At 40.7% G+C, this 26953-nt stretch overlaps 1 protein-coding gene across 19 annotated transcripts in view; it reads left to right on the forward strand.

Annotated features, from left to right (window-relative positions):
- The window catches only part of ATXN1 (ataxin 1), a 421040-nt gene that overhangs the window by 38063 nt on the left and 356024 nt on the right, over nt 1-26953 (forward strand). For 3 of the 19 annotated variants that reach the window (XM_061398803.1, XM_061398804.1, XM_061398805.1), the window contains exon 1: nt 10242-26373. The exons of 15 other annotated variants lie outside the window; for them this stretch is intronic. The gene's annotated coding sequence lies outside the window, so the exon portion shown is untranslated. One more of the 19 variants, XM_061398806.1, reaches the window with a different exon arrangement.

Below are 26953 nucleotides of genomic sequence, written 5' to 3' on the forward strand. Positions count from 1 at the left end.
AGCCTATTCACTTAGTAATTTATTGCTCATTTTGAGGTTTTTCTATAAGTACTTAAGAAATTTAAAACTATGTCTTCTTTTTAATTGGAGTGTAGTTGATGTACGGTATTATATAAATTACTGCTATATAATTTATAATTATATAAATCACTGTATAATATGGTGATTTCATAATTTATAAGGGTTGTGCTTATTTATAATTATCTTAAAGTATTGGCTGTATTTCTTGTGTTGTACAGTAGATCCATGTAGCTTATTTTATACATAGTAGTTTGAATCTCTTAATTCTTTACTCCAGTATTGCCCCTCCCCCCTTCCTTCTCCCCACTGATAACCACTAGTTTGTCTCCTCTGTGAGTTTGCTTCTTTGAAACTATATCTCTTTTTAAAAAATTGTAATTTGGGCTTATTTTTTCATTCATATTAGGCATCTCGTATGCATGCGAAGTCAATTACATTGTGTCCGACTCTGCGACCCTATGGACTGTAGCCCACCAGGCTCCTCTGTCCATGGGATTCTCCAGGCAAAGAATACTGAAGTGGGTTGCCATTTCCTTCTCCATTTAGGTATCTTATCTGAACCCAATTTGCTGAGCATGTTTTGTTGTTTTTGATATATTAGGAGAATTGATACCTTTATAGTGGCTGAAATTTTCAGCATCCAGTCTCAATAATTTGGAATTATTTATGCATTTCATTTATTCCTCTTTCCTAATATCTACATCTGGATCCAAAATTGATTGCTCCTTGATCATATTTAAGGCATCTATTTACTTTATGCTTTTACTAATATTTGTAAATTTTAAACAACTATGAAAAGTTTTGAACTTACTGATCTTAATTTACTAGGAAAAGAGAGAGGGAGGGAGAGATAGAGATGGAATAGAATTTGGCCATTTGTTTATGGCTGTAACCATCTTTGTATATGAGAGAAATGACTTCATGATTGAGGAGACTTTATGGTAATAAACCATGACTTTTTCAAACACATTACTCTCTAGAAAAAAAATAGCTTTTGAAATATTGTTTGTCATACAAGTTCAGACCAAGGAGGGTGTAAGTTGACTGTCTAATTAGGCTCCATATGGCTTGAACTCTTCAGAGAGCCACCTGAAATAGGACCCTGTTAAGAAATTATTCTGTGTCGTACATAATCGTGTTCAAGAGGTCTTTGTAATTTGCATTGAAAAATGATAATTGGCATCATCCTCACAGATGAGATCTGTGACCTTAGATGTTTTCTGATTCAGCTTAACACTGACACTAAGATTTATATTAAAATCTCTTTCATATTACTGGGAACACCCCCCCCCCACCACAACACACACACACACTTCAAACCTTTTATAGTTCACTGAGTGTAAGAGGAAGAAGCTCCTTCCTAGTATTTTCATCTGAATCCAGTGGTTGGCTTCCATGCTATAACCAAAAGGAAAGTGTCTCTGGGTGTTGTGGGGAAGGAGAGCTTGCAGGACACGGGGTCACAAGGGTAGAGAAACATCAGCTGCTTTTATTTAGCAAATATTAATATTTACCAATCATTTCTACTCCTGTGCTCCTTGCGTACCAGGATCTGAATTGATCAAAAAGGTCTGCATGTATGGAGTCTTTCCTCGTAGAAATGCTTAGGCTTCACTTGGCTGCTTTTACCTCTCTTTTAAGAAGCAGTGCAGAAAAATGCTGGCATGTGTGTAGTCCATTTGTATGGCAATAGCTGTCTCTCTTAACTGGGCAAAGTTTGTTGGAGGAGAGACGGTGGGAGTAGGTACTAAAGTCGGAATCCTGGGTGCAAGTGATAATTGACCTCACTGACTAGAGGGAGGAGGGAAAAATAGTTTGCAAGTCCTTTTCACAGGATATTTCAAGCAAGATGTTTTTTTGAATTTGGTTTCTGAGTTGAAAACCGGACCGGGCTGTTTTGTGTTTCATCTGAACAAATTTACAGTGAATCGAAGGGTAGGGTGTTTCTTAAGCCCGAGATCTTTAGGCAGCGAATCATTTCCATGTTGTTGAGACATTTTCCAGCCTTTATTGCTGTGTGTAGCTCATGCTTTTCTCTGGCTGTTTTGACTCCTTGAGAAACTCGCAATAACAAATTAACAATCACACTCCGCTGGAATGAAAACACTCGGTAGCAGAGAAATAAATAGCAGTTCTGGAAACCTGAGTAAACAGAAAACTCCACTCTCCTGCTTAAGAAGGCTCTAGAGAAGGAATCTAACGCCCAACAGATACAGGCAAGATACACCGTGTAAAGCAAAGAGGCATGAATGTACTTTCATTTTAATTGTCCAAGGGACTGTGGGCTGAAAACCGTAGAGCCACTTTCATTCTTTAAGAACTTACTAGGTAAATTATTTTCCATCTTATCACCTTCCTTCCCTCAAATGGACCATAAAGGATCAGCAGGTTTGACTTGTTAAAGTGGGTTGTATTTGTTTGGGAGCCCCACGGTGGCCTGGGGCTTCTTCACTTCCTGTCTTTCTCTGGTGAAACTGGGAATAGCCCAGGGCCTTGACCTTGGTGGGAAAGACGTGAATGGCACAGTCCTGAGATGGAGTGAGCCCAGCCCTGAGATGGAGTGAGCCCAGCCCTGCTTGTGTGTAGGTCTGCCCATTGAGTGTCCCATTGGAATTTTCAGTCACAACGAGATTATAAATAGCTCCTGGGGGTATGTCCATCCACTCTATTCATAGGGTTGCTTACTCTGGTGGTGGTAGATGGAGCAGATGTATAATCTAGGGATCATTACCAACTGGTGTTCTTGACTTTCCCTAGTCAATAGAAACTGGTAAGAGGCCAGATGAGAAATTCAGGTGAGGGCTGAATTATTGGGGCTCCTGCTGTAGCAGGAAGGAGCCAAAAACAAATAACAGTTTCCTTTGCTTGCTCACTCAGGAGTAGGGTGAGCTGGTTCCATACATGGGTTGAGGGTAGGGGTGGGTTCAGGGGTCGGGCCCAAAGGATGGCTTAGGTGATCTGCCCACCCCCTCGGTGGTGCTCTGTGCATGGGGGCATGCATTGTACTTGGCTGTCATTCCCAGTACTGTCTTTTTGCTCCCAGATCCTCAGACGTGGCAGTTGGGTTTTTGGTCTTTTCGTATCCTGCTGTCCATACGTCACCCTAACTGCACATGCACCCAGCTATTTTTAGCTCCATATTATTTCTTTGTATTTTGTTGCAAGGAGATGTTTGTCCAGGTGCAAGCGCTGCAGCAAAGGGTCCCAGGTCCCAGGTCCCAGCCTGTCTCAGGATGAACACTTGACTTGGTTAGAGGCCATTATCATGGAAGATATTACAGCTCCTTCATGACCATACATGCCTGGAGGAGAACTTTGGTGCCCACAGAATCTGAACGCCAGGGGACTTTTTAGATTTCCCATTAATCAAAAAGACACCTTAAATAAGCTGCTGAGATTTCATGAATTTTCTCCAGATTCCTATTGAGGAATTGGGGCTAAGGGTTATTTATTTATTTATTTTTTGCCTCATGAAATGTACCCATATTAGTCTGTCCAGTTGCAAAAGGGAATGCCATCCATTTTGTGCTTAGGACAATGAAGTTCTTCCCACACCTGGCTGGGACAGCCCATTTGGTTAACTTTCCAGTCTGAAGCATGTGAGTCAGAGAGAAGCAAAGATTTAAATGTTATTAACATGAGAAAAATCTTTTGAACATGAAGTCATCATGGTTGAGGTTACTTTGAACATTCCTCACGGTCTCTTTTATGATTTGTACCAGAATCAACACGCATTTGTTTTATGCTAAAAAACACCATGGAGTAAAAATGGACATGAGTTTGAAAGCCAGAAGCTTTCATATTATAGAAATGTTATACTCTGATAAATATTTCGTGAAGCTCCTTGGCTCATGGGCTGTTTTTTTTTCTTTAATGGCTTTTGGATTCAAGAATTTTGAAAGTCAGATTCTTTGTAATTTAAATTTCCTTCTAAGCAAGGAAGTACAGTATATTATTAATTTTTTAAAAAATATATACTTAGAAGTTCAAGTTGTGTAATTATCTTAATGCTCCAGAGCCTCTTTTCTGACTAAACATTGGAATTTATGATGTTGAATGCAGGGAATTTGTCCAGAAAAGCTTAAGGAAATTTAGCCTACACAGGGAAATTTGCTAGATTTATAAATAAAAGGTTTAACTAAAGGGATGATACATAACAGAATTTTATCTTATCTATAAAAGATTGCTTTTGAGTTTTGTCTCTTAACCCTTTTTTAGGATTAAGTAATAATTGTAGCTTGTTTTTTGGTAGTTGATTTATAGTAATAGGTTTTGTGCAATCTGACCATGGGTAATTGAACTCATTTTAAGTGCATAAGGATAAACTACCTTTTAAAGGATCACAAAAAGGCATTTTTTTTTTAAGTGAAAATGTCCCCAGAGATGACCTGCCTAAGACCTTAAAGTATGAAAGAAAGATAATATAGTATGTTACTCTGTCTCTTGAAGCAATGACCTCTTCTATTGGAAAATAACCTTAAAGAATTCATAGTTTAGAATTTTTAGTTGAAATAATTTATAAATCATGGAACTGGCTTTTAATCCTTAGCAGAATTCTTCTTTATTTCTAAGAAGCCTGCATAAATGTTTATATGAACATAACCTTAAGTATTTAAAATGTAGCATACCGACCTTCCTTAAAGACAACTTTATGCATGACAGTGCACATTCAAAGTTCTTGGATAAAAATGCTTTGTACCTTTTTTGGAAGAAAAATCTTAGTTTTTTTTTTTCCCCTTTTAATTCCTACCATAACAGAACTTTTGAACAGAGTGGGAAACTAGTATTGTTACTCACACTTACCACTAATGTTATTACTCATGCTTATAGTATTGTTATTCACACTTATACCAGTATTGTTACTTACAGTTACCACTAGTATTGTTACCCACATTTACTACTTGTATTGTCACTAACAGAGTGGGTGAAGCAACACTGTATGTTCAACTTTAGCCAGTTAGATGCATTAACTTACTCATTTAAAGAACTTGAATGACAAAACCTTAATTTTCATTATAGAAAATACTAATAGCAGAGCTTAATTAGCAAAGCTTGTATAGGATCAGATTTGCTTACTATGATGACTCAGTTCAGTTCAGTTCAGTCGCTCAGTCGTGTCCGGCTCTTTGAGACCCCATGGATTGCAGCACACCAGGCCTCCCTGTCCATTACCAACTCCCGGAGTTCACTTAAACTCACGTCCATTGAGTCGGTGATGCCATCCAACCATCTCATCCTCTGTTGTCCCCTTCTCCTCCTGCCTTCAATCTTCCCCAGCATCAGGGTCTTTTCAAATGAATCAGCTCTTTGCATCACGTGGCCAAAGTATTGGATTTTCAGCTTCAGCATCAGTCCTTCCAGTCAATATTCAGGACTTTATAATTTGACATATTTTCTCTGTATAATCTAATTTTTTCCTATTGTTTTGGATTTTATATTATATATACTGTGGTTTCAGCACTTGCATACACCAAGGGGAGAGCAGGGGAGAGAAACACAGGTGAGTGATCAGGTGAGGAGGCTGGGTGAGGTGCCCATGGGCTGACAATAAAGTAGAGTGGTTGGAGAGTTTGCATTTCTGATCATTGGACTTTCTCAGAATGCCCCATGACTCCCCAGTAACTGTCTTTACATGACATTATATGAATATGTGTTTTTCTGGTACAAGGTTATAGCTTTCACCAAATTCTCAAAGAATTCTCTGGCCCTCCAGAGTTTTATAAGAACCACTAATGTAGAATTGAAAGGTCTGGACAGCTTCGAGGATAAGATGCTATGTCTGAGTTACATAAAGCAAGCTGTGGGCTACCTTTTTTCACATGATTAAAAATGGCCATGGCAGCCCTAAGTTTCTTTTGTGTCTGTGAGTTGATTTCTGTTTTTTTAAGTAAGTTCATTTGTATCTTTTTTTTCTGATTCCACATATAATTGATAGCATTTGAAAACAAATTATGGTTACCAAGGGGGTGGGGGTGGGGAGGGATAAATTAGGAGTTTGGGATTAAGATACACACTCCTATAGATGAACAACAAGGACCTACTGTATAACACAGGGAACTATATTCAGAATCTGGTAATAACCTATAATGGAAAATAATCTGAAAAAAAGGAATATACGTATATATGTATAACTGGGAGCCACCCACTGAGGTGGCTCAGTGGGTAAAGAATCCACCGGCAATGCAGGAGATGTAAGAGACTTGGGTTCAGCCCATGGGTCAGGAAGTTGCCCTGGAGAAGGGTATGGCAACCCAGTATTTTTGCCTGGAGAATCCTATGGACAGAGGAGCCTGGTGGGCTACAGTCCATGGAGTTGTAAAGAGTCGGACAGGACTAAACCGACTGAACACACACGCATGGGTGTATAGCTGAATCACTTTGCTGTACATCTGAAACTAACGTAACATTGTACATCAACTGTGTGTCAATAAAAAACAAAAATCTATTGTGACATGGCCACATATGAACTACCTTGAGTTGGTATTGCTCACACCCTGGTACGTATTTAAAACAGCGTGTTTATTTTGAAATAAGTAAAATAAATAAATAAATAACGTCTCACGGTTTGTCCCATCCCCATTTTTAGATGACTAAATGTTATACCCTTGTTCATGGTAGCTCTGATTTTTTTTTTTCCTATATTAGAGATTGCTCAGCAGGAGACAAATGAGGTTCCCATGCGAACTGTGCGGGTGATTGAGTGAACAGGGTAATCCATGTCGTTGGAGATCCATCTTCTTGTTCACATTTGTGTTAAGAAGTATGCAGAGCAGAAAGCCTTGAACAGTTTGGAAATGGGGAGCTGGTTACATTGGAGTGTCAAGCACACATTGCACCCCCCTGCTTTTACATATGCACATTTTGCCACTTGCAAAGCTGTATGCTTGGATCTGCGTTTGATAAGGGCAGACATACCTTGTCTAGGTTCTGGCTGTGTCACCATGCTGGCACAACATCTGGCCTGCACAATATCCAGAGAAATACTTTGTTGATTAAATGACCTCAATTGGTTCTCAGGGGCGTCCTGTGGATTCAGACACAACAAGTTTCAGCATTCCATTCTCCAGGTTCAAAGAGGACAGTTATTTACCTAGGGTCACATGGCCTGGTAGCTGAAGGATCTAGATCTCTCCTTTACACTGTGCTTCATCTTAACTCCAGTAATAGAAGTGGAAAAGCCACACTTTGATCAACTAACTGTGTTTTGATATAATGGATGAGGGATTGTAACTCTCAGAGACTTCAAAAATCATAGTCGCCTGTTGGACCTGTAACAGAGTCTCTCTTGATGGTGCTATCAAGTCAGGTTTTTATAATTTAGCAGAAGAAAAGAGAACTATTCCTTCTTATGCAACTGGATATTCAGGTGCCAGGCAGAGTGTGTACACTGGGTGTATAAATGAACAAATGCAGTGTGAGCCCCTGCTCTTGGAGTGCTTACCTTTTCATAGGGGAGGAAGACTGCTTATAAATCCATAAGTGTGCTGTGTATTTCAGACAAAAATCAGAGCAGGGTGCATTAGGGGAGAAAGAGTGATGGTGGCAGACAGAGGGTGACTTTATTTGGGGAAGTCAGGGAAACCCTTTCATAGCATGTGACACTCATGCAGAGACCTCAGTGATGTGTAGGAATGCTGTGGGGGTGACATCATCAGAAGAGCTTTGCAGATGGAGGGAATGGTCATGCAAAGGCCCTGCGGTCAGGAAGAGGCTTTCACTCTGGAGTGAGAGGCAAGAGGACTTGCATTTTATTCTACCTGTGATAGGAGACTGAATTTGTTTCCCAGGGCTGTCCTAACAAAGGACCACAAATTTGGTGGCTTGAAACAACAGAAATTTGTTCCCTCACAATTCTAGAGGACAGAAGTCTGAAGCCAAGCTGTCACCTTGCCTCCCTCGCTCTGAAGTTACCAGGGGAAAATCTTTCCTTGCCTCTTGAAGCTTCTGGTAGCTCCAGGCATTCTTTGGCTTGTGGCAGAGTCACTCCAGTCCCTGCCACTGTGTTCACATGGCCTTCTCCTTTGGGTCTGTGTCTTGTCCTCTTCTGTCTCTTTTAAGGACACTGGTTACTGGATTTGGGGCCCACCCAGGTAATCCGGGGTGATCTCATCTTGAGATCTTTTTTACTTAAGTACACTTGCAGAAACTCTTTTTCCATAGAAGCTCATAGTCACAGGTTCTGGATGTGAACATACCATTTTGGGGCCTGCTGTTCAACTCATCACGGGAACTATGGAGGGCATTTAAGCAGGGGGAGTGGTGGTGTCTGCGGTGTTTCATAAAGATGGCTTGGATCCTATGGGAAAGCAGTTGTAGGTGAATGAAGAATCAACCAGGAGAAGCTCCTGCAGTGGTCCAGATGAGCTAGGAGAGCGGGGAGATAGAGAGCAATGGGTGGATTCGGTTCTGCATCACAGTGGGGCAGCGGGGACTTGTTTGATGGATTAGAAGTAGCAAGGAAAGAAAAGAGACAATCCAAGATGGCAGTGCCCTTCATAGAGAATGGGGGAGTTGGGTTTAGGAGGAAGCCAAGGCAGGGGTGGTACAATCCAGAGTTCTGTTTGGGGCACGTGAACTGTTGCGAGGGGGAGATGCTGGGCATTCATTAACTTAGACGTGTGGATCTGCAGCTCAGCAGATCTATAAAGGAGAGCTTTGTCAGCCTAGAGACGGGGTAGTACCAAAGGACACTCCTCTCCAGGAAGAGGGTTGTCATGGACTGGAGACCACAATTCAGTCCATTCGCATGAAGATCACCAAACTGATAATCACCAGTTTCAATCTCTCAACCCTGGCATTTATGTCAATGTCTTCCCTGGTCTCTCAGGTGGTAAAGAATCTGCCTGTAATTCGGGAGACCTGGGTTCAATCCCTGGGTTGGGAAGATCCCCTGGAGAAGGGAATGGCTACCCACTCCAGTATTCTTGCCTGGAGAATTCCATGGGCAGAGGAGCCTGGCGGGCTACAGTCCATGGGGTCGCAAAGAGTCGGACACAACTGAGCAGATAACACTGAGGGAGGGAAGCAAGCCATCAAGAGAACCTGGCTCAGTTATCCTTGGCTGTCACAAAGGCCATTGTGTGGTTAATTTTTATTTCATTGCTATCTTTATTTTTTTTTGAATTGTTTCATTCTAAGCTCGACAAGCCTGATTGGCAGATTCACTGTCTGATTTTTTCTAGTTTTAAATGATATGCTTTTTCTTCCAGGCATCTTCATCTATTAACCTACATTCATTTTTAATTTTAATGCTCCAATCAATAATTATTTCGCTTGACAGTTTTTGACAGTCTGCTGCTCCATTTAGCTGTTTAGCGTGAATTTCAAAGGTGATTTCTCAGTCTGTACAAGGGAAGTAAACTTGCTCTTTCATCCTCTACTTTGCGGGAGCATAGGAAAATAGGCATGTTTTGCTCTTTCCTAAGGAGTTTTTAATATAGAAGAACTTCATAGTTTTCCATGTAGGAAGATAGAGGACTATAGAACAGTCACATTTTCTGTGATGTAGCATTTTGTTCCTGTCATTAATTCACTTGAAAGGCTGGATTTCTGTTAATTGGAATTGATATTGTGAGGTCAGCCCTTCGCCAAATATTTATTGAATACTTATTGTGTGCAAGGTACTATGTTAAATGTGATAAGAAATTAATACACGAGTTGGACATGACTGACGGAACACATGCGCGTGCTCGCGCGCGCGCACACACACACACACACACACTCTCTCTCTCTCTCTCCAAGAAGTGTAGTGGTCAGGGAAAGTGATTTTCAAAATTATGATGAGTAGAAATGCTTAGAAAAATTACAGTTTTATCTTGCTGAATATTATCCGCACCCAGGATAATCCTGCTTGGAAATTCCAAGTGAAAAGCCAGGAACCAAAGTGCACGGTCATCTTCTTGTCGACATTATCCACACACATACATGAGCACGTTGTCATCAAGGGCAAACCTAGCCAAAGACTAAACAGAGTGGGGTGGGGGATGGGGGGATGTTCCTTCCCACTAGAGTCACAGTGTGAAAGTTCTTGGCAGTTTCAGATGGTGTCGGCTATAGCTGTTAGTTTACATTTTGATAATTTACTAGTGAGCGTATAATATTTAATTCCCAGTTGGATTGTGCCACCAAACACAGCATTGCCAACAGAACACACTGCAAATTAGAAAGTTAAGAGTTCTCCTAGGGGACGTGCTCACTCCGTCAGCTCTTCTGTGAGTAGGAGCGTGACCTGTGGGTTAGAAGTTCTGGAACAGAAGGTGGAACTTGGATCGTATCACAGCGAACAGGAAAGGAGGTGCTCCCTGCTCCTGCTCCTCTGCAGTGAGCTGCTCTGCTCTGCCTTTCCTCCTAGGTCTGGGGCCGCTTGGCCTCAGATATCCTGGCATGATTTAGGGAAGCAGGCCCTGACCTTTTGGAGCCCTTTCTTTCATTTTGCTCCAGGCTTATTACTAGGCAAAATTCAGTGTTGTATTTGTGTGGCTAAAACTCTTCCGACTTCAGGACTGAGCTTTTGTTTTTCAGCTGAGTAGGGCCAGAGATCTAGCATTTTCTGGACATCACTGACCCTTCACCACAATTGAGGTTTATGATTCACTCTGCCGTGCAGCAGAAACTAACACTGCTGCTGCTGCTGCTAAGTTGCTTCAGTCGTGTTCGACTCTGTGCGACCCCATAGACGGCAACCCACCAGGCTCCCCGGTCCCTGGGATTCTCAAGGCAAGAACACTGGAGTGGGTTGCCATTTCCTTCTCCAATAGAAACTAACACAGCATTGTAATATAACTATACTCCAATGAAGACAATATATTAGGGCAGAAAAACCCCCAATACGCCTTATATAAACTTCCTTGCACCTTATGGTGGCAGCCAAGCCAGCCACTCATTAGAACTATGAATACTTGGCTGTTGCTCTTTTCGACTTAAGTCTGGTTTTTGCTGACTTTCATTGTACACACGCATAGGGAGGCAAACAGAAACCCTGTTCTGCACTCGCCAATGCTCTGGCTTCAAATCAGTTGAAAGTGAGCAGAGCTGGAAGTGGTGTGTCAGCCGGGCTGTTGGAGAGGGCTGGCTGGGTCTCCACCCGCTCACCACCCTCCGCCCTGCAGCCCAGAGATGGCTTCAGGTCTGTGTCCAGGACTTGCCACACTGACTCAGAGAGCTAAGTAACGTCTGGGCGGAGCATGCACTTTGATGCCGGCGTGGTAATTCACAGTGAGATGCGTCACTCGAGTATCCTTGGGCGCCGAGATCAGCGTATGCTCTGTGTCAAGCTACTCTGGAATGTAAATCACAAGTGGAAGCTATTCTGTTGATTCACTTTGAGAAATTGCTTGCTTTCTCGATGCAGGTAGCAGTAAGGGTTACAGCACTTCCGTCTCCTTAAGAAATGTTTCATAGGGAGTTAGGTAATTGTTTGGTGAGCCTGGAATCAGAGCAGGGAAGAGCTGTTGCTCTCTTTGTCTCAGGAGAAGGATGTTTTTCTAGTGGGACCCACAGTCATCTCACCAGGGTTGCCTAGATAGTGAAGCCACTTTCTTCCCCACAACAGCCTTGGCACTGCTCACATTTGCTTTAGTGACTGTACTCATCCCTGGAAGAGCCAACCCATGGCCCCTTTGGAAGACAATCTTTTCTTAAATTTTTGAGTGTAATTCACAGGTACTGGCTGGAGCAGGGGGCTGTGGTGGGGTTGGGGGTGGGACTTTGCTGTCTTCATTGACTTTGTGTGTGTATATTCTTATCCATTAAGTCTAGTTCTTACTGTAAACCTCTGACTTGGCAATCTCTTTTTCCCATTTTCAAGTTCCTGGTGGGGAGTGGTGGTGTATATCTTACTATACTCCTCATTATACTCTTTATAAGACCCTTGGAGACTTTGTAATAAACACCCCGTGAATTATAACTTCAGATCAAGCACTGGGAATTGCACAGCAACATGGAGGCATTTGCCCAGAGCAAGGGTAGGCAGATTATGGCCTACAGCCCCTATCTGGCCTGCTGCCACTTTTTTAGAAATAAAGTTTTATTGGAACAAGCAGTGTCCATTCATTTATCTAATGTCTATGGAGGCTTTCCCTGTATAACTACAGAACTGAGATGAGTAGTTGAGAAAGGGATCGTCAACCAACACAAAGTATGAAATATTTACTCTTGGGTGCGTTTCAGAAAATGTTTGCCAACCTTGGTCTGTAGAATTTGCAAGTCATAGAATTGCAACAAGTAAGAACTGGAAGCTTAGTCCCCCTCCTCCCACCGAAATTCAGTGAACAAATGGAGGATTAGAGAAGAATGAGACTTGCGTAAAGGTCACAGAGCTGCTTCGTGAGAGAGCCAGAAACTGGACTCAGACTTTCCAGTTCCTAGTGTCAGTACTTGCCTTTGGCTTTTGGAGGTGGGACGTTGGGAGTTTTACAGTTTACAGATGATCAGCCATTACAACACACAGAATAGAGCTCCTTTAGTGGCAAGAGCTATTTGCCAAACTGACTTCCCCCGGATAAAATTACCAACCAGGCTGGTACTGATATTCATTTGACAGCACCTACCAGAGGCTGAGAGTGGAGAGAAGGGACAAGGACCCTGATGAATAAGTGCTATCCTTACCCTCTGGAAATTTGGATGAGAGGAAGAGTCAGATATTTGCACATCTTTTTATTTGCAGTGTGTTTAAATGTCATCACAGGGCCACAATCAAATAAACGGAAAACTGTGTTCATTTGATCATGGGGGTTAGAGGTGTTATCAGAGGTGGCTCCACAGAGTTGAAGATGTTTGAGCTAAAGAACTCTCTCATAAGAGGCTTGCGATGGATGTGGCTTGGGGGCCTCTAGGCATGAAATCCAATAGTGTAGGAATATTTGTCTACCACACCCAGAGGTAGGGCGGCGGGTATGTGGCGAAGAGGGGACAAGAAACACAGTTGGAAATGTAGATTGGGCCTATATAGTGGAGTTCATGGTATTTCATGATAAAGACTTTACTTTACTTTCTGGGGGTCTCTAACCTGTAGATTTTAGGACAACGGGAGACCACAGTTTTTATGAAGGAGGACCTACCCATCCATATGGGCTTCCCAAGTGGTCCTAGCAGGTAAATACCCTGCCCACCAGTGCAGGAGATGTAAGAGATGTGGTTTCGATCCCTGAATTGGGAAGATCCCCTGGAGAAAGGCATGGCAACCCACTCCGGTATTCTTGCCTGGAGAATCCCATGAACAGAGGAGTCTGGTGGGCTACAGTCCATAGGATCACACAGAGTGGGACACGGCTGAAGTGACTTAGCATGCACGCATAAATCCATATGCAGTGTAAGCTTTGTGTGTGGGTTTAATAATTAATATCACTAACAGAAATCAGTGCTTTCTCCCAAATATATGTAGCTGGTTGATATAATTCATCAACCCCAAATTCATTTAAAGTGTTACTAAATTAATAGTGTCTTTTTGGTCACTGTATATTTTTTGATTAACAGATATTTAGAGCAAAATATCTATTGTTCACAGTCGGTAAAATGTTGGATTAAAAAATAATATTGGAAACCACTGCTGTTGATGACAGATAGCATGCAGTTTTCTGAGTTAACAAATGGGATTGGTTCTGGGGTCATGCTGCTCCAAATCTATTTAGCTGTGTGACTTGGACCAAGTTATTTGACCTCTCCAAGCCTTAAAGTCCTTATCTCTAATAGTAACATGATAACATTTGCCTCTTTGTCATAAAGATGTATGAAAAGCATTAGCATAGTGCCAGTTGCATGAGATGTGCCCAGTAATTTCAGCTGTTTTCATTATTTCTGGTAGTCTGTGCAAATGTGTATTAGATCTGACCCAGGGTGGAGGACGAATTCCAAGCAGAGAGTTGTAAGACCTTTTGTTACCCAAGTGAGTAACAATGGGGCTGGCATGGGCAGAGGGCAGCGGTATGGAGAGAATGGGAGAGTGAACATCCGCCTCAGGTGATGACGTGGAAAATGAGAGAACCCAGCTTCCATTCATGTCCATAGCAATGGATGAGGTAGAGATTAGACTTCAGTGAACCTTGTTCCTGTGATTTCCTGGCAGTATATAGTGTGAATTATCTGGCAGGTTCCATAGCTCTTAGTTCCTAGAATTGATCTAGGTAAGAATTCACCTGGAATAAATTTTATTTATTAGTTTAATGAATTAATAAGCCCTGTTTGGAACATGTTAAAACTAGAATTAGAATATAAGTATCTTGCTTCATGATGATGTAGTATAAGTGCAGTTCAGCCTATCCCCATCATAGCTTTCAAAGAAATGTATATAGGACAATAAGTGACATAGTCCAAATTTTAAAAAATTGTTCTATTTGCATATTATTAGTTATTTTTTGTCTGTACTTAGAAAAAAATCAAACAGGATAAATGTTAAGTGTTATCTGAGAGGTTTGTATTTTTGGGTCATTTTTGTATTTTCCAAAGTGAAAATATGCATTTTGGAAAAATATTTTTATTTTGTATTTGAGAATAGTTGATTAACAACGTTGCATCAGCTTCAGGTGTACAGCAAAGTGATTCAGTTACATTAATACATATACATCTTTCTATTCTTTTAAAATTCTTTTCCTGTTTAGGTTATTGCGGAATATTAAACAGACTTCTCTGTGCTATATAGTAGGTCCTTGTTGGTTTCTGGTTTATGTGTAGCAGTGTGTACTTGTCAACGTGTATTTTTAAAGTGCTAAAAAGGGAAACTTTAAAAAGGACTGGATTGGAAAGGCTGAAGGGAATTTGCCTTCCCCATCTTTTTGAGAAGCTGTTTACAAACGCTAGTGGTAGTGGGTGCTCTCCCAAGTGTCTCGTTTCAGTCAGATGGTGTTCTCCTAAATCTGCGGAATTGGGGACCGGCTCATAGAGGTGGGCGGAAGTGAGAAACGAGAGTAGCAGTAGTACATGCTAATGGGCCGGTCAGAATGTGACTATTACATCTTATTGGATTATTTTTAATGTTAGAATCCAGGCGAAGACAAATGATTCCTATTACTTTACCATCCATTCTCAATGTGCAAATTCTCACACCTGGGTGTTGGCACACATGTGTGGATACACGGTGAAGGGGTGCTGGGCAGTTGCCAGGAGCAGCGACAACCCCAATCCAGGAATCAGGAAATGGGGGTGGGTGGTGGTGATCTAGTCTCAACTCTGTTACTTAGTTTTATAGACTTAAGTCATTCACTTCCCTGAGCCCAGCCTTTTCATCTGGGAATGAAGGATATCTGTAACAGTTCTGACTACCTCACAGGGTTATTTTGGAAATCCATTTTGAACAGATTATAAAACCCCATACACATGAGAGTTGTTTTCAGTGCTGGCTTGGCCCTGCTTCAACACTGTGGTCGTGGGCAAGTGACTCAAGCTCTGCCGACCTGGCACCGCAAAACAAAGGCTACCGAGTCTTCACTTTTTGTCTTGAGACAGTGGAGACCGAGGTTCAGAAACAGTGGGCCAGAGGAGCATCACCTAGGGCAGTAGGTCTCAAACTGAGACAGCATCAGAATTAACTGGAAAGGCGTGTGAAACTGCAGAATCCTGGGCTCTGGGATTTCTGATTTCCTCTATTGGGACCTGAGAATATGCATTTGTAACAAAATTCCCTCATGATATCGATGCTGGGGTTCTAGGAACCATACTCTAAGGATGAGGGTGGGTATTCAGGTGGTGGGAGAACTGAACGCATTATGAAAAAGCATCCAGTTGAATTTATTAATATTAATACATGTAATAATAAATCGAGTTTATTAATATATACAAACACATCCAATTGAATTTATTAATATTACTGTGATATATTAGTATATAATATGATAAATAATATTCAACACTCATATTATATATATATATAATTTATTTAATAATATTCAATGTCCCCTTCTTCCCCCATCCACACACACCAAAATCGCCTGAACCAGACGTTTTCTGAGACTCTTGGCTACTCCTGAATATTTGGTTCTCTCTAGATACCTCAGCCAGTAGAAACAAGAAGGGACTTTGGGATTAAGCAGTTCTCCCACAAGTAGCCTAAATAACATTGACAGATCGTTCCTCTTCGGCATCCACTCCAACACAGAGATGCTTTTTCCCACATGCATGTGCACCAGAGGCCAGTGATGTCTTTTTTGCTCTGCTCTCCTTTTTTAAAAATTCAGTGAGTCAGCTAATTTTGTAGGAATGTCTCAAAGCTATTCCTGTAAAGCCAGCATTGGTCAATTGAAATAGAGGAAGCAGCGCTGATGAACGCAATCTTATTGAAATTTGATCTTGTAGAGGTCGCCCTAGATTCAGAGAGTTTGGACCGGAACCCTCCTACTCATTGCTTGTAGCTCCATGGTGTGGTAAAGTTCATTCTGCTCACATGGTGTCTACTTTTTCAGCCGGGGTTAATTCTTTTGCTGGAGGGGATGAGTAAGAGAGAGAGTTGGCATTAATTGCTTCATCAACTGCTCGTGTTAGTCATCTCCTGCTCGTCTTATTAATTCAACTGGAAGGAGGAGAAATGTTATCTCTGGTTCCAAGGCCAGCTTCAGTTAACTAGGATACTCCCTCAGAGGGACTTGTGGTCATGGTTTCATTCACTTATTAAAGGAATGAATAGATTGTGAATCTCATTATCCTAGCATGTCTATACGTAAATATATTAACGGCCACATGTGACCTTGTGATGTTTATCATTGATCAAATGCCATAGACAGGAATGTGTTAACTCAGGATTATATTGATGGTGGTTGGTTTTCAAAAAAGAAAAGAGAGGGATGTATTTAGGTTCATGCCTTCCCCGAATTCCCCTGTTTCCCACTTGATTAACTGAGGTGTGGAGGGAAGAAGAGGACAGTTTCCAAATAAAACTGCCTTCAGCTCTTTTCAGAGTGTAACGCAGTAGCTGTATTATTTTAAAACACAATTGTATGTCTGTAATTTTCTGCTCCTTACGTTCAGCTCATTCGCGTCTTCCTGTTTGGCTTGTACCTTCCCCTTCTGACTCAGTCTTCTCGATTTCTCTTCTCACTCGACCAGACCACTGTTCTTCCTCTGCCTTTAGCTTTTTCTTACTTGGCCTCCCTTGCACGGCTTTTTTTTTTTTTTTCACTGAAGCGCATCTCTGTTCACTTTTTCCTTACGAAGAGCATGGGTTATCCCCAGGCAGGTGCTCCAGATGGAAAGTATATCTTTATCTTAATTTAATAAATTCATTTGTATTCAGGAAGAGTTTATATACAGTGAAATGCACACAGCTTAAATGTATAGTTCAGTGAGTTTTGATAACTGGATATGTCTGTGTAGCCAGCACCTTATTCAAGATCCAGGGCATGTCCATCACCCCAAAGAGAGTCTTTATTTCTCCTGTTAATCTCCCCGCCCTCGCCCCCTGCCCATAATCAACCATTGCTCTGATTTCTTTCACTGTAGATGAGTTTGGTCTATTCTTGAACTTTATACAAGTGAGATCGTTCAGTAGGTACTTTTTTGGTATCTGCCTCCTTTTGTTTAACATATCATTTTAGAGATTCACCCACACTGTTGCATGTATCAGTTAAAAAATTTTTTTTTGACTAGGAGTCCAGTGTGTGTGTGAATACTACAGTTTATTCTCTCACTTGTTTATGGCCCTTTGGGTTGTTTCTGTGTTTTGACTGTTATGAAGACAGCAGCTGTAAATACTCTTTGGCAAGTCTTTTTGTGGACATATATTTTCATTTCTCTCTGGAGTGGAATTACTGGGACACTGGTTAGGTGTGTAAGTTTATAAGAACCTGACTGTTTTCTAAAGTGGTTGCAGCATTTTATGTTCCCTCCCCAAGTATATGAAAGTTCCAGTCATTCCACATCCTCACCAGCATCTGGTCCACCCCCCGCCCCATTCTTTTTAATTTTAGCTATTCTAGTGGTTAAATGAAGTAGTATCACATGGTTTTAATTGCATTTCCTGATGACTCATGATATTGAGCATCTTTTTATGTGCTTTTCGGCCATTTGTGTATCTTCTTTTTTTGTAGTGTCTGTTTAAAATTCCTTGACAGTTTTTAAAATTGGGTTGGTTGCTTTTTTTTGATGTATTTAGTTCTTTATATATTCTGAATATAAGTTTTTTTTTTTTTTGGTCAAGTGTATGTATTACAACATTTCCCCCCAGTGTTTTGGCTTATCTTTCTTTTTTAAACTGTGTTTTTGGGTAAGCAGTTTTTAATTCTAATGAAGTCTCAATTTACCATTTTTTTAAGATAAATGTTTTTTCTCATGTCTTCGTGGAGCTTTTGCTTACCTTCTGGTTACTGAAATGTTCCCCTAAATTTTCTCTCAGAAGCTTTTTGGGTTAGTCTTAATATTAAAGTTCTAACGCATCTCAAATTAGTTTTAATGTATGGTGTGAGGTAGGGGTCAGGGTTCCATTTTTTTTCAAACATTTATTGAAATGTATCAAATGATTGAGGAAGTTTTCTTTCCTCATCAAATTACCTTAATGTCTTTGTCAAATATCAGTTGAGAATATTTGTTGTTTCAAGACTCTGTTTTATTAGATTGATGTGCATGCTAAACTTAGGTCAATACTGGGCTAAAACAGCTTCATGGTAACTCAGGTGTTATGTATTCTCTAATTTTATTCTTCTTTTTCAAGATGGTTTTTGGTGGTCCAGCTCTTTTAGAGCTCCATACACATTTTATAATTGACTTTAATTTTTTAAAAAGCCTTTGAGAAGTTTGTTTGGCTTGCATTGAATTATAAGGGATCAATTTAAGGAAAATAAGTATATTAACAATATTGAGACTTCCAATTCAAAAACAGTATATTTCTTTGTGTTTATTAATTTGTTTCAATGATGGCTCCCTATTTTTGGTGCAAAGGAACTGCCTGTCTTTTGTAAAATGTAACTGCATTTTGCTTTTTTTTCCGATACTGTGATACATTTAATTTTTTAGAATTTCATTTTCAAATTACTTGATGTTATATAAGGAAATACAGTTGATTTTTACCTTATTGACCTTATATTTGTGGACTGCTAACTTCATTTATGAGTGAGGATATATAACCACACCTTGTCTCTCACCTTACAGGGAAAGAATTTGCTCTTTTACTATCAAGTGTGATGTTAACTATAACTTTTTCATAGTTGTCCTTTATCAGATTGAGGAAGCACCTTCTGTTTCTAGCTTTATTAGGGATGTTTGTTTTTATCAGCAGTGGATTTTGAATTTTGTACAGTTCTCTTTCTGCTTCTAATAAGATATCATATTGTTTTTCTCCTCTATCTGGTAAATTACATTGATTGATATTAGACTTTGAATCAACCTTGAGTTCCTAGGATAAGAACAAGTTATCATTATGCACAGTTCTTTTTACCTATGACTGAATTTTTTGCTGATATTTTATTGTTTTTACAAATATGCCCATTAAGAATTGTCTTTAATTTTTTCCCCCTGTGTAGTATTTGCTAGCTTTTAATATTGGCGTTATGCTGCTCTTATAAAGTGTGTGCTAGAGTGTTCCTGTTTTCACTATTTTCTGAAAGCACTTCTGTAAGATTTTATTTCTTTTAAAAATAATTGGTGAAATTTGATAGTTGAAAACACTTGGGCCTGGAGTTTCCTTTGTGCAAAGGTTCTAAAAGTATTTAATTTCTAAAAGTATTTAATTTAATTAAAAATATTATACAGCAAAATATCCTTTTTTGGTTACAGTTCTGAGTTTTAACACGTGTAGCGTTGCGTAACTGTGACTGTAATCAGGTTTCAAAGCAGTTATATCACTGTGTGCTGAGGATTTTGATAAGGAATTCAATTTTCTTAACTGATAGTAACCTATTTTTTTTAGCAGAGTTTTTGTACATTTTTGGTTATGTTGAGGTAAATTTTGTATCCATTTTTCAAAAAATTGTTCACTTCCTGTAAGTTGCCAAAATTATTGGCATAAAGTTGTTTGTAACATTTAATATTTGTAGGATTTGTAGCAATATCTGCTTTTCCATTATTATTATTTTGTTTTCTCGTTTTTGTAATTAGACTTGCTGGGAATTGAAGAATGAACTGTTGCCGATTTTCTGTTTCACTGATTTCTGCTCTTAGGTTTACTATTTCTTTCTTACTCCTTATTTTTGGCATAATTTTCTCTCCTTTTTGTAGATCATTTGATTTGAAATTTTTATTCTTTTCTTTTCCTGGGTGTACAGGTACATACATTTCTAGAATTATTTCTTTCTAGTGAATGCTCTTTAGTTTTTATGACATTTGTTCTAGAACTCTGGTAATTCTCCTTGTCTACAACCTGCTCTATGAGTATGGGCTTAATAGCTGTAGCCTGTTCAGGCTTCAGCCAAGGACTTAGGGTGAATTCTCATGTTTCAACTGCACTGCACAGATTTTGATACATAATACTTTAATTGTTGCTTAAGTCAGTATTTGGTTATTTCTATTTTATTTCCTCCCCAGGTTAATAGTTAAGTATTTTAATTCCCAGAAATATTTTTAGCTTTCCTTTTTTCTTTTTCTTTTTAAATTTATTTATTTTTTAATTGAAGGATAATTGCTATACAGAATTTTTTCCTTTTTTTCTTGATTGCTAGATACGTTTTTGATTTACCTGATTTTTGCCATAATTTTGCCTTAAAATTTTGAGATCATTTTATTAGATGCATGTATGTTCATGATCATAAAATCCTCTTTACTGAGCATTCCTTTTGCAGGTATATAATATCCCTCATGGTCATTTTTAATGCTTTATGACTTACATTCCATTTGTCTGATATTAAAAGTACTGTCCTAGATTTTGTCTTTATTTTTGTTCATATTTTCTTTTTTATAATTCCTTATTTTCAATGTTGGTTTATACTTTCACTTTAAAGTGGTTCATTTTCCTCTACTACTTATTGTATGTAGTTTAAATGTAATGTTGTCTCTGTTAGTTACTGACTTTACACCCAATTTCACTTATTTAAATTATTTTTATTAAGACATTTTAGCCTTGCTACTAATGTTTTCTACTTGCTATTTCCTTTTGCTTCTTTATTTTTTTTTTAAACTACTTTCCTTCCTTTCTTTGGATAGACTGAATTTTCTTTTGCTAGTTTTGAAGGAATATATTTTATTTTATTCTTATCATGTTTAACCTTATGTTTCTATAAACTTAGTTTTCTCTAAGGCTTATCAATAACTTCTCTGTTCCCCAAATCACTCCACACTTCATAACCATTAGACCTTTCCTGCCTCAGTCTGAGATTTTCCCCCTCCTGAGACTTTACTACCTTCTTTCCTCCAAGAGTTCCCGGAATACTTACATTAGTTAACGGGCATAACTCTAAGATGATTCAACCTCTAGTCTATGCAACTTCCCCATCTTGTTGGGAACCAGAAGTGACTGGTACTTTAAGAAAGTTTATTCTTCTGCAGAGTGGACTGTTGAATTGATGGGGGTGATTCTGGAGACAGAGACACTACCTAGGGGTCCCAGTGTAATAGTCATGAGAGTTTCAGAGGTTTCTAGTGAATACAGTGGCTGTCAGAGTGGGTGTATTGTGTAACAATCAGTAGGTCTTCTCATATGTGAGAGAAAGAGGGGGTGATGGTGCTAAGCATGAATGGCCAATATATTAAATTTCTGGGGTTGTTTTTTTTAGCCCTATCCCCTTCTTGAATTCCAGTTACATGGTTTCTTATCAGGGTTAAATGAGGCAAAATGTAAAAGACACAACATATATCCTGATATGGAAATAATAATTTAGAAAAAAAATTAAGTAATTAAAAAAGTGCCCACTTCCACATTTCTGTCTCAGATGACTGTATGAATGGGCATAGGGAAGCTCAGGTGACTTAGAAGGAACAAGTGTTTTGCTTTTTAGTTTGAGTTGTTGCTTTTTTTTTTCCTTGCAGAAGGCAGGGGGAAATGTATTTATTTTTATTTATTTCTTGTTGTTTTAAATTTGGGTCATCAGTAGGACATCTAGATGGCAGATAATTGAGTATATAATTCTATATATAGAGAGAGCTGATAGGAGAGAAGGATTTGAGAGTAGTTTGTAAAGACCCTATAGGGGATCTTCCAGGAGAAGGTGACAGGGTCCAAAAGAATAGAGATCCCTGTTATTAAATTGTATTACTTAAAAAAACTTTTTTTCTATTATTATTATTTTTTTGTCCGCACCATGTGGCATGTGAGATCTTAGTTCCGAGACCAGGGGTTGAACCTGCGCCCCCTGCATCAGAAGCACAGAATATTAACCACTGGACCACCAAAGAAATTCAAGAGTAGAGATCCTTGAAAAAAAGACATGGATTTGGAGGATGGAAGATGCATCAGAGAAAATAGAGGACTGGATTCTTAACCCGGTTCCGACACTGACTGGTTTGCTTAACCTTTTGAAAAGCACCAAATCCCTTCAGGGGCTTCTCTTTCTTTTAAGCCCTTTTTTTCCCTTTCCTTCCCCTTTCCTCCCCTCCATTCTTCATTAATTCAAATATTTTTCTTGAATCCTCATTATATGTCAAATTTTGCTGTAGGTCCTGAGCTTAAAGCATCAGATAAGGTGTGGGCTTTGACCCCTTGTGCTGAGAGCAGGCAACAGATTCAACCGTTACTCTCTGTTAAGCATTGTGGTACCTGTGTGTTACAAAACCACAGAGAAGGGGCATCTAAATTAAATTGAAGGGCCTTTCCTGGTGGTCCAGTGGCTAAGACTTCATGCTCCCAATGCAGGGGGCTTGGGTTTGATACATGGTAAGGGAACTGGATCCCACATGCTGCATGCTGCAACTTAAGACCTGGTGTATACAAATGAATAATAAAAATAAATATTTAAAAGTAACTAGGTAAATAAAACACAATAGTTCTCTGTAAGTTTATTAAGAAAAATAAATCGGATCGAAGGAAGGAAAAGGGGAGTGTGAGAAGGCTTTCAGGACACGTGTCCTTCAAACTAAGCTTCTCAGAATGAGAGGTAGTTTAGGCAAGCGTATGCAAAGTAATTTAGGCAGCGTATGCAAAAAGGAACAAAACAGTGCAGAATGGTATACAGATGGGCTAAAGAAGCTGTTGAAGTCAGGCTGGCCCGACCGCCTTGGAGAGGTTCAAAGTCTAGGGCAGGAGGGGTCTGGTAGGCCAAACCCAGAAGTTTGGGTTTTATCTGGGATGGAATGCAGACCCACTGAAAAACTTGAAACAGGGATGTGAAAAATCAGGTGTGTGTTTTAGAAATCCCATTATTGTACTGGGCATTTGCTGTGATAAGGGACCAGGTGGTGAGCTGGGAGCCCAGAGGAGAAACAGTTCTAGAAATTCAGGTGACAGAGGAATGCTTACTCAACAGCCATGAAGCACCTGCTCCATGCTCATCCCCGGCCTGTGTGCTGGTCATCCCACCTGGCCCCACGGAGATAGGTCCCTTGTTCTCAGAGAGCTTGGAGTGATGGTGGAAGGAGTGGGTAGATTGGAGAGGTGGAGATGAGACAGCACCCAGAGGACTTGGTGACTCATCCGACGTTGGAGGTGAGTGAGAGGGAGGAGTTTGTGGTTTGAATTATTCGGTGGATGATGACCCCATTCACTATGGTGGGGGACCCAGCAGAGCCCAGCAGAACCTCCAGGCAAACGTGTCCAGCACGTGAATAGATCCAGACCTCTGGAGGGACCTCTGCAACTTGTGTGCGTGCTCAGTTGCGAACTTGTGTCTGACTCTTTTGCAACCCCATTGACCATAGCCCACCAGACTCCTCTGTCTGTAGGGTTCTCCAGGCAAAAATACTGGAGTGGGTTGCCATTTCCTCCTCCAGGGCATCTTCCCCCCGCCAGAGATCGAACCTGTGTTGCTTGTGTCTCTTGTGTTGGCAGGTGGATTATTTACCATCGAGCCACCTAGGGAGCTTACTGAATGAAAGAAGTGGACTAGGTGTTAAACATACTTGATTTTGTTCAGGTCCAGGATTCAGTTTCAGTCTCCATTATGGTTGCTTCCCTGAGAAGCAGACTTCTTTACATATCTCCCATAACTTAGTGTGCAGCTGGGCAAAGCAGGAGGTTTAGTTGTTGTAGGTACATCCGGGGTCCAGTACCGTTAATTTCATTACTCAGCCTTCGTCCCTTCACCTTTCCAGCCTGGGAGTGAGCTCACTACTTGATTTTGGCTTGTTATGTAGGTTGCTGTGGGCAGTGGTTGTATTCATGAGTGCTTGTAGGGGTTTTAGGATGATCTGGCCCTATTTATGTATTTTACAGATAAGAGATGAGGCCTGGGGAGGTTTGGGGACTTTCAGAGTATGAGCAGGGCTGAGATTAGATCTCCAAGTTCACTGGTCTCTCTGCCACTGCCTTCACCACCGTCCCTCCCACTTATTTGATTCACATTGGAGTGCTTACAGATCCAGGCAGAAATGCTCTTAGGTATATATTTGTGCAGAAGTTTGGAAATGCCTAAGCCTGTGTATGTAACTTTGAGACTCTGTGTAAAGCCTGTCAAGAAGCATTGGGTCATTCTAGCTCTGATGCAGAGAGACGTGTCCTTGGTGTCGCAGTTAGATGCAGGCAGCTCCCTGAGTGCACCCTGCTTCAGGGTGCCCTCCAAAGGCTCCCTGGAAGGTGTCGTTTGACCCCAGGTAGAGAATCACGGTGCACTGCCACTTCAAAGAATAAAAAGAGTGCAGAAACTACCGAACTGAGTGTGGGAAGCCCTTCTTGTTGGTAAGAGTTTCAACTGCTAGAGAAGGGATGTGTTGAAAGGACATTTACTTTCATCAGCTCAGAGCATCTGTTTTTTGTTCTTTAAAAAGAAGCAACACCTCAAATTATGGCAGTCCCTAGGCAAGTAAGCACTTGAGATTTTGATCTGTACAGATTCTTCGACGGAGTGCCTCGCAGGAGCTTTTAGTAGTGATTTGCAGCATTTGTCTAGTTCTGTAGAATGACAGCCCGTCTTTGTGGGGAAGGGGAGAGAGAGGCAGAGACCGCTAAGGAGCCACTCTGTGAAACAGCAAATAAGCCATTTCTCTCAGATGTGGATAGAAGTGGAAACTGGGCTTAGCAGGCCCCGGAGACCAAATTAAAGGAGATAGGAAATGGAAACTCAAGTCCGTGTTTTCATTTTCAACTCGGTGCCCACCTTCAAAACATTCACTCAGTGTGGGCTTCGTCACAATTTTCCCCCCTCTTCGATGCAGATTTCAATTTTCTTATTGTGGTAAACGTATAGAGCATAAAACTTGCACATTCTTCGTGTGCAAAGTGACATCGGGAGCATTACAGTGATGGACATCACTCCCCCCCTGTCGTGGTAATTATTATTTTAGGCCCAGGTTTCCTAAATGAAGCAAATTGACAGTTAGGGTGGTGTCACCCTTAACCCCAGGGCGCAGTGTAACCACCGTTAAGAGTCAGTCTCCCATCTCTTTTTTTCCTTATTCATACGGTTTTGTTCAAGCCTAGTTGCAATATTGTTCATACTCTTCATAAAGAGAATTTTAGAACTGTTAGGAAATTTAAAGATGCTTCATTCCATTTCCCCCGTTGTTTAGGTTAAGACCTGAGTGACCAAAATGGCTTGCATAGCTGGACAGTAGCCGAGCTGGGTCTCCCTCTGTCCCGGGCGGCTCTGTCTTTAGTTTCAAAATTATTATAAAAAATTCATCTGTGGTTTATTTTTAGGGTCATCTTCCTTCTCTCTCTCTCTCTCTCTCTCTCTCTCTGTGGTTTCTATGTCTGGATTTTTTTTTTTTTTTTTAAGTGGCGTCTTTAAGCAGGAATTTGTTTTAAACAAGAAAATCACAACATTCATGCCATTCCCAGGGCTTATCACCCATGACTGAGACTGTGAATTCTCTCCCTTCTTGTCTCTGTCCAGATATTCTAAATCCAGGATGTTACTTTCTTTTTTTTTTTTAACCCCCATTTGTTTTGCTGAGTGTGGTGAAATCACAGTTTAAAGGTGATTGTCATTTTCCCAAGATGAGGTTTTTTTTTTTTTTTAAGCCAGTTTCTTTTCCTTCTTAAGATCTGTTTTCCACTTTGAATTAGGTGGAAACTCAGGGAAGCGGAGCCCTGCAGCTAAAAACCGACCATCTGCTGACCACTTTACCCCCTCAGGGCCGACCTGCCTGTATGATCCCTTTCAAAATCCTTTCCAGCTTCTAAATTCCTATCAGCAAGGAGTTAGGGCCTGGTCCTGCCCACGCTGGAGGTCTGTGGGAGGTGGTTAGGAAGCCGGAGGAGAGAGAGAGAAGCCGGGGTATATTGTTTGGGTCGGCCATGGCAACCGCAGCAGTAAAAAGGAACAGGACTAGTTTTGTGCTGCTCTGTAGATGGCCAGGATTCAGCACTTATCTCTGGACTTTCTGCTCGGCACCAGACAACCTGATCTCCTGGTAAGCTCAGACTTGGCTCTCTTCTGCCCGTCTTTGATCACATCCTCAGGCAGGAATGGACGTGGGGAGGGAGTCCAGAACACACTGAGACTAGTACCCAGCAGAGACATAGTGACCACAGAGGCAGAACGGGGAGTGTTTTCTCGTCCGTACCCCAGATACAGAGAGAAGTCCCTCCCCAGGCCCTTGGTTGAGCATGTGTGCAAGTGACCAGCTAGACCAGCAGGGAGGGCGCAGCCAGGAGGGAAGTGAGGAAAGCTTCCCGTGTACAGTCAGGGAAGCTGAAAGGCGGGACCTGCCTGCCACCTGTGGTTCACGAAAATGGGATTGCAAAGGAGAGTGGGAATCCAGAGAAAGCCCCCCTCGCTGAACAATAGCTTGTTTTGCCTTGAGTCAGAATGGCTTTTCTTTTCATTCAGCAGATCATTTTTGGTGCCATTCAGTGTATTTTAAGCTGTGTGTTTCATCCAAATCAGATGAAGAATTTTTATTTTTTTTCAACCCTGTACCGTGTTGCTTCCTCCTGGGCAATGTAACCTATACATGTCATTTTATTGCCTGTGAGCAACATCTAGGTGGT

This window comes from Bos javanicus, chromosome 23 (genome assembly GCF_032452875.1).
Source record: "Bos javanicus breed banteng chromosome 23, ARS-OSU_banteng_1.0, whole genome shotgun sequence".
NCBI classification, from domain to species: Eukaryota; Metazoa; Chordata; class Mammalia; order Artiodactyla; family Bovidae; genus Bos; species Bos javanicus.